This window comes from Nomascus leucogenys, chromosome 2 (genome assembly GCF_006542625.1).
Source record: "Nomascus leucogenys isolate Asia chromosome 2, Asia_NLE_v1, whole genome shotgun sequence".
In the NCBI taxonomy this organism is placed as follows: domain Eukaryota; kingdom Metazoa; phylum Chordata; class Mammalia; order Primates; family Hylobatidae; genus Nomascus; species Nomascus leucogenys.
Genome location: NC_044382.1, coordinates 87,382,310 through 87,394,934, shown reverse-complemented (window position 1 = coordinate 87,394,934; position 12,625 = coordinate 87,382,310). Strand labels below are relative to the sequence as shown.

At 40.9% G+C, this 12,625-nt stretch overlaps 1 protein-coding gene across 2 annotated transcripts in view; it reads left to right on the top strand.

Moving 5' to 3' along the window:
* LHFPL2 (LHFPL tetraspan subfamily member 2) overlaps positions 1-12,625 on the top strand; it is a 158,888-nt gene that overhangs the window by 65,500 nt on the left and 80,763 nt on the right. For both annotated transcript variants that reach the window (XM_030800445.1, XM_030800453.1), the window contains exon 3: positions 9,438-9,496. The gene's annotated coding sequence lies outside the window, so the exon portion shown is untranslated. The remainder of the gene's footprint in view (positions 1-9,437; positions 9,497-12,625) is intronic.

The window sequence follows — 12,625 nt, the reverse complement described above, 5'->3', positions numbered from 1 at the left end:
CCTATGAGTGAGAACATGCGGTGTTTGGTTTTTTGTCCTTGTGATAGTTTACTGAGAATGATGTTTTCCAGTTTCATCCATGTCCCTACAAAGGACATGAACTCATCATTTTTTATGGCTGCATAGTATTCCATGGTGTATATGTGCCACATTTTCTTAATCCAGTCTATCGTTGTTGGACATTTGGGTTGGTTCCAAGTCTTTGCTATTGTGAATAGTGCCGCAATAAACATACGTGTGCATGTGTCTTTATAGCAGCATGATTTATAGTCCTTTGGGTATATACCCAGTAATGGGATGGCTGGGTCAAATGGTATTTCTAGTTCTAGATCCCTGAGGAATCGCCACACTGACTTCCACAATGGTTGAACTAGTTTATAGTCCCACCAACAGTGTAAAAGTGTTCCTATTTCTCCACATCCTCTCCAGCACCTGTTGTTTCCTGATTTTTTAATGATGGCCATTCTAACTGGTGTGAGGTGGCATCTCACTGAAACTTCCACACTTCTTAATCTCTGCACAAACCTGCCCCCATGGTAGCCATCAAGATAATCTTGAATCAATTTAAAAATGGACATAAAAATTAGAATTTTAAAACTTGTGATTTATTTTTCCCCCAGAATTATTTGGGTCCAGGGCAGTGGCTTCCAAAGTGTTTGTTTCAACAGTGAGTGCTTTCTTCAAAATTTTAAGTCGAATTCTAACATGGGGGAAAAAAGATAAAAGCAGAGACAGGCCGTGCAGGAGCTCTGCTCACTTCCTCCTCTGCCCTAACCAGTGAAACTTACAGGTCCCTCTGTTGAGAGACCCCCTCTGCAGAGATACCTCCAACATGCCCTTCCCTGCTGTTTCAGCGGTTGAGTGTGTTGGCCTCAACTTCCCTGACCAACTCTTCTAAGTGGGGCGGCCGTAGTGACGCTTGTTTCCCTGCCATTCACTTGGGGTGATTATTTTTAGCTAAGCTATAATTAGTTGCAAACTTAAAAGCTAACCACCTAAGCCAACCAGTATTTTTTTCTATCTTAAAATTGGACCTTTACATTTAAGTTATCCTTTCAGTTTAGCTCAAATGCCACATTTGTCACTACTTTTTAGTCTGTGCCAAGAAGTTTTTCTCCTCGTGGACTGGGTTTAAGGCTGTCACTATAGTGCTTGCACCCACCATGGTAGACAATTCTGTTCATGGATCTTGTAGAAATGAGTTTTTTCCTTGTATGCCCCATTCCAGGAAATTGAGTTCCTGCCTGTTTTCTCTTCCCCACTAGATAATAAGAAGCAATGCAGTGTTATTTCACACTGTAGGTCTTGGGTGCCCAAGCCTTTTTGGGACCCAAGTTGCACAGCAGGACCGGGTGAGCGAACATGATGGCCTGAGCTCCACCTTCTGTCAGCTCAGCAGCAGCATTAGATTCTCATAGGAGCACAAACCCTATTGTGAACTGTGCGTGCGAGGAATCTAAGTTGCATGCTCCTTATGAGAATCTAATGCCTGATGATCTAAGGTGGAACAGTTTCATCCCGAAACCATCTCTCCCTTACCCACTGCCCATAGAAAAATTGTATTCTAGGAAACAGGTCCCTGGTGACAAAAAGGTTGTGGACTGCTGCTGTAGATAATGCAGGAGTATCTATTAAACTCCATATCTGTTAAACAGAGTATCCGTTAAATTCTGAACAACTCTTGAGTAACTCCTACCCCTACAAAAGAAAAACACAGCCTGGTGTAGATGTTCAATTTTTAGGTCCATGCTGTGCCCAAATACTTGTCATTTGTCAGTGAAAGTGGTCTTTCGCAGTCTTACAATGTCCTCATATATTTAGTTAGTATATATATATATATACACATACATACACATACATACATATGTATGTATACATATATATATGGTGTACTTTGTAGAATTATTTGGCTGAGCCTTGAAGAGATAGCTCAGATATTTCATATGCACTAACTCCTTTAATACATACATCCCTCTGAGGTAGATGCTATTTTTTCTTTTTACTATATAGTAGCCAGCTCTTTCCTTACTTACTTCACATGCTTTTCTAGGGGTAATCTCACTCTTATCTATGACTTCAGTCACCTCCTATATGTTGGCAATTTTCCAAACTATATTGCCTGCGCTACTGGAATCCCCCCACCTGTTTGCCCAGCGAGGTACTTCAAACCATAAAAGCTTCAACAGAGCAAAATGTCCTTTCTATCTCATCTGATCTCCTTTTCCCCCAGCATTTGGTCAAGACATTATCATTTGCCCATGCGTGTATTCATCAACTGATATTTACTGAGAGAGTGTGTTATTTTTCAGGCACTATTACTGGTGTTAGGGATCTATATATCACAGACCAAAACTGATTAAAAGCCTTGTCTTCAGGGAGCTTACATCCTAGTGGATAGACAACTGACTTAAAAATTCAGATCTATTTCTGTACTTACCTAGCTAGACATTTCTGTCTCTGTGTATCCACCTTATCCATCCATATGATGGGTGCCAGGCAGTGGTGAGAGCTGTGGACAGGCAGTGCTGGAGGCACAGAGGGGTGTGTTGCACTTTTAGCGAGGATGGTCAGGGAAGGAGGTAATGTTTGCATGGAGATTTGAATGAAGCAAGGGACGAGTTTGAGTATCTGTGATTTTGGGGGGCCTGCCTCACCCTCTGTTAGTCCTTCCCAGTCAAGGACTGTTTTGGTCATTTTTGGGTGTCACCTCAAGCCACAGTTTGTAAATGTGAGCCATGAGATGAGTGGATGGACTTGAAACAGGGAGTTAGACAGGCGAACAATTATTAGTATGGTGGATGTGGCCCCTACCACTCTCTGAGCTGCGTGAGCTCAGAGAAGGGCGGCATAGAGAGGGCAGAGGTGAGGGTGGGTTCAGAGAAGGCTGCTTGGAAGATGACACTGAAGTTGGGTCTTCAGCAGAGTTTCACGCATGGAGTTGGGAAGGATATAGAGGCAAAATAGTTACAGAGGTAGAGGCCCTGGGCCTCAAATCTGAGGTTTGCAGAATGCAGCATCGAGTTCAGGGTCCACACAGGCCAAAAAAGGAGAGGAGCATAACACCATGACCTGTGATGGGCAGTGTGCAGCAAACTCCAGGACAGATGAGCTGGGGACGGGTGTGTTTTAAGAGGACAATTTCCATTTACCTGATTTTGAGTGCTGCCTTCGGAAAAGGAAAGATGCGAGAAGGAACCGGAGGCTTTTCCACCTTCTCTTTCTAGATGCCTCCATGAGAGTGTTCCTTCCCTACATCTCCCTTACTCTGTGTCTTGTCTTCTAGTTTTAATCTTGGCATCTGCTTTTCAGAAACATTGGTCTGTTATTACTTAAAGCTTATGCCTACATTTGGAATGCAGACCACTAAGAACTGTCAGGCAGAGAAAGTGCTTGTCAGCACTTACAGCCCGAGTTATTCACTGCGGCCACCTGTTTGCCTGGCCTATTCCCCAAGTGTGCTGCACTCACCTGTCTGCCTGTAATGCCCTGTGTCTGTGGATCTTAAATAACCTATTCTGGAACAAGTAGGATATTTGATGAGGTTTGCACATTGCTCGTGCTCAACACTATTCACAGTAGTTTCTGTCTTGCAAAATGATCATATATGTGTGTGTGTGTGTGTATATATATATATTCATTGAAAATATATATATATTCATTGAAAATATATATATATATATTTTTTCAATGTTAAAAGCAAGACGATTGAGTAATTGTCATCTGGAGGAGGGTTTCTCAGAATTGCCTATACACACTTGCTCCCCTGTCGCTCTCCTTCATCACTCACAGTCTAGGGCTATTCTACAATAGAAGGAGTTCACAGAGGTGGGTCCAGACACTGGTGTTTTGGAAACACACCCACTGGAGGATCCCCCCTGCCTTGGATAGCGTCACTGCTACTCTGTGCTCCATTGCTGCCTGCGATTCCCCCTTGCCTCCTGCGCTTCCTTCTCATGCTGGAATTCCTGCTGTCATGTTTGCCTGATGATTTTCTCCACTCTTGTTAACCCAGTATTTCTTTCTTCTACATAGCCTGACTTTTCTAAGACTATCTGTAGGGAATGTTCATAGGGCAATGATCCTTTTGTTTATTCAGTAAACATTTATGAATTGTCTGCTGTATGTCATGCCCTGTGTTGAGTGCAAGAGATACTGAAAGGAGTAAGCTAGAATTAATTTTGTTCTCAAGGACCTTGTCCCATAGATTTATAACTAAATATTGGGCAAGAGGTAAGAATTATGTGAATGAACATGGTCCTAACATTGTGGAAATAACAATAGCAGTGTTTTGATGTGCACACCTGGCATGTTAAAAAGCAATATAATTGAATATGACTTGTGGCTGGCACGTTATAGGCTATTCTGTTGTACCTAGATATTTAAAAACATACTCTCTAACAGCTTCACGTTGATGGGATAATGTTTGAATCAAGCAGTTTCTCCTTCCTTAAGAGAAGGAACTTTTCCTGATTAGCAACGTTTGGCTTAGAGTCCGTGAGGTCTTTGGAAACTTGAACCTCAGTCTTTCACCGCTGTGGTTGAGTGGCAGGGCCGGCATTGTTGGGGTTCAGGTTCCCAGCGTCTCACATGCGTTTAACACAGTCCAGCCTTTGGCAAGCTGCCACTCTCTGTGCTTGGTAGATGGATCATGAAACTCGACACTCTCATGTCTTTCCTTGAAAATCTTGCAAGGTTCAGCAATCCTTCAGTGGCTGACCCAGTTCTGTTAAACTCCCGTTGTCAGACACAATTGTGAGGTTGTCCTGGACCTGTTGTCAGAGAATGCATTTCAGGCTTTAACAAAAAGTTACCACCAGCCTAGTTCTGGAGCAACGATTAATGCTTTGGCTGCAGAAATGGGGAGTGCTCTTTGTGCATAGTATGCGGCCACAGACTCCCCTTAAAATGTGGACAGACTTCCCCGAGCATTTGTTGTATCAGTAGAGCACGGTAAAGTAGGATTTGGACAATTATTGCTTTAGTTGACTCATGTAAATAGAGCCTTAGAGAGTGTGTCTACTGAAAATATAATGAGTTCTTCCTAGTCAGGTAGAAGGGATGGTTTTGTGAGAGTAGCAGAGCTCTTACTGTATTTTTGTTTTAGCTAATCTTGCTTTGGTATTTGCCTCGGTGCTTCAAGTCTTTGGGGCCCATCCTTGCCCCTGTTCTTAATATGGGGAGATAATACTTAATAAGAATGATGGTGGCAGGCATCTTATGTTGGTTGTTGCAGTATTGCCTAGCTGGAAATACACTGGCCTGCCTGGGGGATCAGAAGTCCTAGATTCAAGCCCGTATTCTAGCATTTACTAATGGTGTGATTTAGCTTAAATGGCTCAAATTCCTGGTTTATAAAATGGGGATAGTAAAGAGGTCTCTCCCCACCCACACTCCGGCCCCCTTTTAGTAATAGTGCCTGTAAAATGAGAAAATGAATTGCAGAGTGTCCTGGGATACACAGTGCTCTGCCATGAAGCTCCCATTCTTGCCGTGGATGGGCATAGACCTCAGGCCTCAGGGAAGGATTGTGAGAGGACAATTGCTGAGACTTTCCCCCTCTGTGGCCTCTGTGGTCCTGATCTACTGTTTCTTAACCCACCCCAGAGGCAACCTGGACCACCTTGGGGCAACTCTGTTTATTACAAAGTTCTTTCTTCATTCAGCTGAAATTCACCCCTGTCATTTCCAAGGTAATTTTCACTCCTTGGTTCTAGTTTTACAGAGTAACATGAAGCAATTCAAATCAGTGCACTTCACGTCTTAGCAATCTGTAACTGAGAAAGGGGTCTTACAACTCTGCTTCCTGTTTTTGGCAATTCAATTCAATAAATAAGTGCTGGTGCCCATCACGTGGGGGCCGTGTTCTCTGTGTGGCACTAAAGGCAGCTATTGTTTCTCCTGACATCCAGAAGTGTAACAGAAGGGCATGCAGCCCAAATGGAGATGAATGGGAAGTGAAGACTTTTTAACTCCTTAATGTACAAAAACACAGTAGTTTTAATTTTATTTAGAATGTTTGTTGGAATAAACAGTGCCTACTTTGATTGGACTGTAAGTGGCCAAGCAGACTAATAATATACATATATACAGATAAAGACCAATATTTACATGAACCCATGTGTTTAACAACCAGTAAGTGAATAAAAACCCATATTTGCATTTAGGAAAATGAAAAAAAGGTGACCTGGCAGCGTGAGAATACCTTTGTATGTGCTCTAATTGATGTTCTTGTCGTCAGCACATCCCATGAGAGGATCCTGAAATGTCTTCTCAGTGATCAGACGAACCACACTCTTTACACTGAGTTTTACACGTTGATTTATAGAATCCAAGACAAAAATGAGCAAATGAAAAAGCTTACTTAGCAGTAGGTGCCCCTAGCAGTTTTGACCCCTGACTAGCTGCGTGCCTTTGAGGAAGCCAGCCCTTCTTCCTCAGGAATTTGTTTCCCTCATAGTTAAAATGAGGCCAAAATTTTCTCTCCTTCTTGCATTATATAGTTGTTAGGATAAAATGTGATCATGTATATGGATTTGAATATTAACACCACCTCTTGCAAGCCATGTAACTTTTGGTTAAGGTTAAGTTTCTTTTTGCTTGCTTCCTCATCTTTAAAATGGGATAATACTGGTAGCTACTTCAGGGGTTTTGTGAAAGCAAATGAGTTAATTCACAAAAATTGGTTTTCAGAAACATTGGTCTCGTTACTTCATAAACTTTAAGTAATAACAGACCAATGTTTCTAAAAAACAGATGCCAAGATGAAAACTAGAAATAAAGACACTGTTCTAATACATAGAACAATGCCTGACAGTCCTGATATATTAACTTTTTAGGTGAATGTTTGAAGTCTCTGTGACTTAGAATATTTTTAGTATACTGTATTTTTGAAATAGCATATTAAAAAAAAATGAAAATCACACCCTGTAAACTAACCAAACCCAGAACAGAACTGTCATGTTTTTATCTTCCTGATTACTTTGGTGGTTTCACAGGATATTACTTCTTTGTCAGAAAAGCTTAATCACGATACTAAGAACCTATTCCTAAATGCCTTTTATCTTCAAAGCTTTGGGTCAAATTAATTGATTCTAGAAAATGCTTTTTACTGTCAGTGTGAATTTGGAAAGCTTTAGGTGGGAACTGGGATACAATTCTGCCTTTTCTGTTACTGTTAGGGTCTTGACTGTCTTAACTGTCCAGAGCTTTGCTTGGTTTATATGTAAAAAAAAAGGAGATTTTTTAAAATGTTATCTTTGAATTTTGAACAGTACCAAGGTCGAAGTGACTCATTTTGTTGTGACTCATTTTGTTGTGACTCATTTAGCTTTTAGAAATAAGGAAATGTTGATCAAGAACTCCACTTATAACAGACCCATTCATAATAATCCTAATGGCATATTTCACAGAAGTCATTTCCAGATAAAAATACTGATCATGACTTCCCCTAAAGGGTAAAATAAAATTGTGGGAAATGTTTAGAATTTAGCAAGTAATTCAGTTAACAAAGAACCATTTTTAAAAAGTCATCGTTCCGCCGGGCGCAGTGGCTCACACTTGTAATCCCAGCACTTTGGGAGGCCGGCGTGGGCGGATCACTTGAGGTCAGGAGTTCAAGACCAGCCTGGCCAACATGCTGAAACCCCGTCTCTACTAAAAATACAAAAATTAGCCGGGGGTGGTGGCACATGCCTGTAATCCCAGCTACTCGAGAGGCTGAGGCAGGAGAAGTGCTTGAACCCAAGAGGTGGAGGTTGCAGTGAGCCGAGATTGCACCATTGTACTTCCTGGGTGACAGAGGGAGACTCTGTCTCAAAAAAAAAAAAAAAAAAAGTCATCGTTTCCTTAACTATTATAACAAAGGACTTTATGAATTCAGAATTCTTTTGTATATTTTTATTAAAAGTGAAACCCAATGACTGTTGTCCAGTATCTTCAAGTTTATTTCTAAACTAAAATGACATATTTAGATAGAGGAGGCTTTGTGCCACTGTTGGCTTTTCAACCTCAGGTACACTTTGGATTAACACTGGTGCTGCTGTTATTAAGCTACTTACCTACATGTAAGTGTGGACATTCATAGCTTGATATTACAGATTTTGATTGTTAGCCCATGGCTGTATTTGAAAATTTGATTATAGAAAATAAGCATGTGGACTTCTTGTTTTCTTGCTTATCAGTGGAATTGAGGCTGCTGAATGTTTTCTGCTTAGTTTACCTTATGTGGAATTATACATATTTATACACCCCAATTAAATTTTTAATATCTCATGAACTCAAAATGCTTTTTTCCTAAATATTTACTCATATACAATGTTACCTTGTAGTCCTAAATAACATAAGCCTAATCATTTTTAAATGAAGAAATTACTTTTAAATGTGCAAAAAGAAAAAGCTAATTGGCTAGTCATCTCCTAGCCAATTTCTTTTAGAGTTTGCATTAAGGAATATGTGGTTTCTATCTGGGGAGGTGATGAATAGGCTTTGTAGAGTGGAAGAGATTCTTTTAAGAGCAAGATTATCTGATAGGAGGAAAAAGGCGTGTTTGGAAACCCTGGATCCTGTGGTATTGAGGAAGGTTCTTTACTTCTTTTAACATCAGTTTCCCCATCTGTTAATGGGTATCTTTGTGTAGAAAGGTTGTAATATGTTCCCATGACAGTCCCAGGTACATGATAGATTTTCAACAAATGGTAATTGTGACATTTTATGTTAGAAATGTGTTGCATTTATGTTTAATATTTCAAAGCAATGCTGAAGAGATATTTGAGGATTCTCTGTTTTGTGAATGTATTAGTAGGCTTATAATTTTCTAAAGGTTCTCTAAAGACTTTGAGACCACCAAAAGGAATCCTTGATTTCTAAATAAACTAATCATTAAATACGTTCTTACTTTTCAACTTTTCTTTTACTATGTTAGGGTTTTTCTAAAAATGGCCCTTTTTCCACTTTCCCAGTCTTGACATCTTTGTGAATTTAGCTTTAGAACATTAACCAGCGTAACTGAAAAGGATATAAAGTGCTGCTAGGATAGTTTCTTCAGTCACAATTTTGTATTTTATTTCTTAATTTGTTTCTGGATTTTTGAGCCTTTTTATGGTCATTCATAAAGTGTCCTCCAGGACACAAGTTGTATTTTTAAGTTGGTCCCCTTGTGTGGGGAAAGGAAAGAATGTGATTAGGTACATGTTCACAGGCTGGACATTCCCCCCTGGCCTTTTACTTTTTCTGGTTCATCAGTGGTTTGGACCCTGTGTTCGTGTGTCGGTGTTCCTGGGGGGGAGTGGCCGTGTTCTAATGCAAGTTGAACTGTGTGCTGCCTGGGGACCGATATTTGAAACGTCACATATTTTAATGAGATATAAAATTGCATGCTAAGTCTTCTTTGTGTTTGTGTGTTTTTAAAATCTAACTCTTTGTTCAATTTGTTTTTCCAGGTGGCATTTTTCTGAGGTTATTCATTAAGACTTCCCAGCATTCCTACAGATATAAATAGGTAAGTAAATGAAATCAGATGACCTTGTTGTTGGTGATTGTTTGGAAACAATTTTCCAGCGAATGGCAACTTCTTGAAAAAGATGCAGTGTTTCAAACTTTTGAACCCTGTGTGGTCAGCACTAATTTTTTTAAGGCTAGAAACATCACTTGGATCAGCATACATAAATGTTATAAACAACCCTGTGAAGTTTCATAAATGATATTGAATTTAATGCTATAATTGCCACACTTCAATTCTGACATGCTTTGTTTGTCACCATTCATACCCAAGTTTCAGAGCTATTTATAATAGGCATAGCTGAATTTGTCTTTCCTTTCGAGCTTCTCTGTGGACCATTTCATCATTTTTATCATTTCTCTCAGAGAAAGTAGAGATAGCCGATTAAAAATACCCAATTTTATTACTCAGTGATATCTCATATGGAAGGATTGTGGGAATAAAAGTTAAAAACAGTTGACTAATAGGTGATTTATGATTAATTCTACAGGTTCTAATTTATAAAGGTCACTTTTGGAAAATAATGATGATAATAGAGGTTGAGTAATCTTGTACAGTACACATTTAAGAAAATCCAGGCAGTACATAGTCAAATAATTGTCCCAAAAGACTTTGATCCAGCCCTGCTTCTCCCAAGGGAGAGGCCTATTCAGCCAGGTCCTCTCAGGTCTTATTATAAACTGGAGGTTCGGCTCAGCCCAAAGAAGCCAGCTCAAGGTATGGATTTGGGACTGACCGACACCCTTTTCAGGAGAGTCTGCCATGTTGAGGGGATTTGCACACAGCATTTTCACAGATACAGTCTCATTTGTAGAAAAGTCTTTTAGCTTGCAGATTCTAGGGAAGGAAAAATTGCTCTTATGTTATGAAATGAACTGGTGACTCCTCAAATGTTAAGTTGTTCTAACAACTTCTATTGCTTAGGTTAGGAAGCTTGAGGTTTTTGTTGTTGTTTTTAAACGGGAATTGTAAATACTTGTGTGTTACGAAATTATTTGAGTAGAATTCCTTCTCATAGGAATGCCAGGGCTGACCTGAGACAGGTGGTGTCCTGAGCAGGCTAATCATTGGCACCTTATCAAACTGATAATCTTTTTTTTTTTTTTTTTTTTTTTTTTGAAGTGGAGTCTGGCTCTATCACCCAGGCTGGAGTGCAGTGGCGTGATCTCGGCTCACTGCAACCTCCACCTCCTGGGTTCAAGCAATTCTCCTGGCTCAGCCTCCTGAGTAGAGTAGCTGGGACTACAGGCGTGCACCACTACACCTGGCTAATTTTTGTATTTTTAGTAGAGACGGGGTTTCACCATGTTGGCCAGGCTGGTCTTGAACTCCTGACCTCAAGTGATCTGCCCACCTCAGCCTCCCAAAGTGCTAGGATTACAGGCATGAGTCACCACGGTCAGCCCAAACTGATAATCTTTATCTACTCCATATTTATTTAGTGGAGGTGGGAGAAATTAATTTTCTATTAATAAAAGTTATTAATAAAAATATATACCTTTGCCTGTATGTTGAAATTAAGGAACTTATTACATGTGATTTTCTGAACCAGTTGCTCATAAACCTGTTTAAAGTTTGGCTAATAATACTGCCATGTGCTGTTCAGATGCAAGATTTCAGATGCTTGTCAGCTAGATGACATTGGGGTTGGTAGTGAGGTCTGGTTTTTGCTCATAGAGTTCTACAACTGTAGATATTCTCATTGGAGGCAGGCCTGTGCTCGGGAGGGGCATTTATTTCTACTCCCAGGCACTGTCTGCCTGAGTGGAAACAGGAGCGATTTTCATTTTACCTGTTATTTAAGGAGCTGCATGTGAAAACCCGAGTGAAGAGGCCCTTCACTTCTCACGTGTTTCCCAGTAATGGCTTAGTCCCCACTTTGTGGGTTGTCACCCTGGTCACTGCCAGACTGGCCTGTTTAATCCTGCTCTGGGGAAAAGCCAATTTCATTCTGCCAATGCCTTCAGGATCCAGGTGGTGTGTTGCCTTGAAATGCCCGCCTCTGAATACTTAACCTAATAAAACCAGCCTTCTCTGTGTCTTTTTTTTTTAAAGTTGTGAATTCATCCCACAGAAATACAATAACACTTTATCAAGTCAGACAAACACAAGAACAGACATTCTGAATTAATTGTGTCTGAATTGTAGAGCAATCTGATCCTGCTTCCTTCCTTTCTTTCTTTTTTTTTTTTTTTTGAGGTGGAATCTCACTCTGTCACTCAGGCTGGAGTGCAGTGATGTGATCTTGGCTCACTGCAGCCTCTGCCTCCCCAGTTCAAGCAATTCTGCTGCCCCAGCCTCCCAAGTAGCTGGGATTACAGGCATCTGCCACCATGCCCAGCTAATTTTTGTATTTTTAGCAGAGACTGGGTTTTGCCATGTTGGTGATCTTGCTTTCTGTTATGTAGTCGGTCGCATTATATGACCTTGGTGGAAGGTTTCTTTTGAGCGAAGAGCACAGTTGCAGTCTGGGGCGAGCCTTGATGTCAGGTGGTCCTTGGCAGAGGTTCCGTCTCTGTGGACACAGACCTGGATTGGGACCCCAGCTGTGGTACCAGCAGGCTCTGTGACCTAGGGCACTTTTCATTAGCATGCGGAATTCTCATCTCTACTCATGGATAATCCCTTATTCCCAAAGTGATGGGAAGATTGACCAACAAAAAGATGGGGATGGGTGTGATGTGTAGTAAACAGCAGGTATTCCTCTGCCTGTTCCCTGGCACTGGGTATCGTGGAAAGAGCACAGGATGTGGAGTCTGAGGGGTTGCTCTGCCAGGCTCTTGCTGTGCCTCTTTGGGGGAATCTCTTAACACCTGTGCCTCACTGGCAACGTGGCAAGGGTAATACCTGCTCAGTTTTGCCTGTCTATTCCATGAGAATTGTGAGAAGGCTTTGAAAAGTGTGAATTTAGGGTGGATGATTAGCATAAGGGGCCTCTACTAGGCATGCTTTTTAATAATCCAGACTCTCTGGGATTAAATCCCTGCTCTAACCACTTATAATTAGGTGAATGTCCTCGAGCAAATGACTGTCACCCTGTCTGGTTCTCACCTATCTCACCTGATTGCTCTGAGAGTAAATGATGTACTGTTTGAAGACTGGGGCCTACAGAACTAGCACCTAATGAAT